Consider the following 2,807-nt stretch of genomic DNA (forward strand, 5'->3'; position numbering starts at 1 on the left):
GTTGGGTAGGCTATCTTATATAACCCAGGATTTATATTATTTTCACTGTCATTTCTGGGTTATGCTGACCTAATTTATGGGTTATTCTAAGTATCTTATTTTTCTCCTTAATCCAATCATATTAATTGATAATAATTCAAATAAATGTTTGCAAATCATTAATGTTACAATATAATGTTCTAAAATCCATCCAATGGGCAACAATAGCCATGCAATGAAATAAAACAGTTCGACATTTATTTATTTTGCAGTTTATTTTTTGAACAGATAGCTAGAAAAAGCTTGTGATACTTCCATGAAGGCAGGCAGATTCCACCGTTCGTTTTGGGGATCACACCTGTGAATCAAAGGGGAAAAAAAGAGTGCATTAATCACTGTTATTTACAGAACTTTATATCAAGATTTCCATGAACCATTATCATTGAATGATGTTGACAAACATTAAAAATCCACCAGGAGACAAAATATTAGCGCAACACACTCGGAAACCATGACCACCTATGGAGTTGTTATAATTGTAGCTTCTAGTTCTAGATGCTAACGTTACCGGGTAACGTTAGCTAAATGCCTGTCTGATGCTACAACCAGAGCCTGTCTTCTTTGCTACAACCAAAAACACCCAGTAAAGTTAAGTTACATGGCTATAATATGAAGCTACCCTGAATGAATTAATAAGATGTTGTTTGCCATTATTATTACTGTACGTGTGGCTTGTGAAGAGACTAACATTACTTCAACTGTGTTGGCTAATATTAGCTGATGTTAGCTGCAACTATAGTCTAGGCTACAACCACCACGAAGCATATTTAATTAGCATTGATGCTAGCTATATGGTCTGCTAATGTTAACCAGCTTGGTATGCTCATTTTAGTTTGTTGTAAAAGTTCGTTTTGTTTCTGTCAGCAGTTCATACCCAGTGAACAAAGAACTATGTTTTTATGAGTCTGTCTTTGTGTATATTTAACACGAACAGTAATTGTAAGTTAGTACTTCTATACTCTTTGGGCTGAACGAAATTGGCAGGCAGAATATCCATTCATATCATGAAGGGTAGCTTCTACATCTCTGGGTGGACTTTTAAAATCCGTCTGGATAAAACATCCGCCTGGATAAAACAAAAAAGTTAAAGATACATACCTTACGAAATCGCCTGATTTCCATTGCATGCTGACAGCTGGTGGACTGGACGGTTGGAAGAATAACGATGTTTTTTCGAATTCTCAAATAACTATGCAGCTGTGTTAAAGTCACCCAGGTGCTGGGTAGTGTACTCCACGTCGGGTGGGAGAGAGGAGGGGCGCTGTTCTAAACTATCAACCCAACAAGCTGGGTTACAGAAAATAACCCAACATGAGTCAAAACAACCCCACAAAATGCCCTGACAGCCTCAACCCAACGTTTGGGTTGAGAAAATAACCCAGTATTTTTTAGAGTGCATCTACGTGCTCCTCTTCCTTCCTTTCATCGTCTCATCTCATCTTTACTTTGAGCTGCAGTTGAAAAATCAGGCTAGTGTGTTTTACTTTCACCTCTTCCTCCATCCTCCATGGTCAGGAAAAGAATGTTGTTGCAGTCTGATCCAGTGGTCCCAAAGAAAAAAACAAGTGTTGCTTTCCTCAGGTTTATAATTGTAACCCCCTTGTCAGTCGATAGTGAAAGTAAATAACTTGTTTTGCCGTTAACTATGAGACCACAGTGAAGTTAGTTTCAGTTTGCCTATGAGTTCAAATAATAGACAAGTGCAGAGCATGCAGGCTATACTTTGCTATAGTCAACAAGTTTTAGTAAGCAAATAGCCTATAGTGGATTTGTGCAAGCAGATTCCTTCTGATGTCTAATGTTGAGCTACTGGCTCTTAAAGGGAAAGACAGGTGTCATTCTCATGGGATGTTATTCCCAAAACACACCCATGACTGATTAAGAAACATAAGAACAACCCTTTTGCCATTAGCGAATGATGAAGGGGGGAAGCCGTGGCCTTCTGGTTAGGGCTTCGGACTTGTAACCGAAGGGTTGCTGGTTTGAACTGCGCTCACTGCGACGGGATTAGTATGTGCTTCACCTCACTGTGTGTTCACTGTGTGCTAAGTGTGATTCACTAATTCACGGATTGGGATAAATGCAGAAACCAAATTTCCCTCACAGGATGAAAAGAGTACTTATATAAATTACATTTACTTACTTATATAAGTAAGTATATATACACTTTTGATCCCGTGAGGGAAATTTGGTCTCTGCATTTATCCCAATCCGTGACTTAGTGAAACACACACAGCGAGGTGAAGCACACACTAATCCCGATGCAGCGAGCTGCCTGCAACAACAGCGGCACTCGGGAACAGTGAGGGGTTAGGTGCTCGGTGAGCAGTTTGCGGAGCAGCTCGGGTTAGGCGCCTTGCTCAAGGGTGTTGGCATGGGAGAGCAGTGCTCAACCACTTCCCCTGGCCACATTCTTCTTACTGGTCGGGGATCGAACCGGCAACCCTTCGGTTACAAGCCTGAAGCCCTAACCAGTAGGCCACGGCTACTTACTTACTTACTTACTTACTTACTTACTTACTTACTTACTTACTTACTTACTTACTTACTTACTTACTTACTTACTTACTTACTTACTTACTTACTTACTTACTTACTTACTTACTTACTTCCTTCCTTCCTTCCTTCCTTCCTTCCTTCCTTCCTTCCTTCCTTCTTACAGTTACTTAGTTACACTTAATTCATTTTTAGAGTTTTTAGATTTATGCTGCTATTGTATTGTTGATATAAATAAAAAAAAAAACAATGAATCAAACGAGTACAAATAA

The 2,807-nt window shown here is 39.4% G+C and overlaps 1 long non-coding RNA gene across 1 annotated transcript; it reads right to left on the bottom strand.

Moving 5' to 3' along the window:
* Positions 1-225: 225 nt before the first annotated feature.
* LOC121684776 lies at positions 226-1,423 on the bottom strand. The gene is made up of 2 exons (XR_006023193.1): positions 1,138-1,423; positions 226-337 (listed from the first exon to the last, which is right to left on the bottom strand). It is a non-coding gene; the product is annotated as an uncharacterized LOC121684776 (long non-coding RNA).
* Between the last annotated feature and the right edge of the window lie 1,384 nt (positions 1,424-2,807).

The sequence above is a fragment of the Alosa sapidissima genome, chromosome 16, assembly GCF_018492685.1.
Source record: "Alosa sapidissima isolate fAloSap1 chromosome 16, fAloSap1.pri, whole genome shotgun sequence".
NCBI lineage: Eukaryota > Metazoa > Chordata > Actinopteri > Clupeiformes > Clupeidae > Alosa > Alosa sapidissima.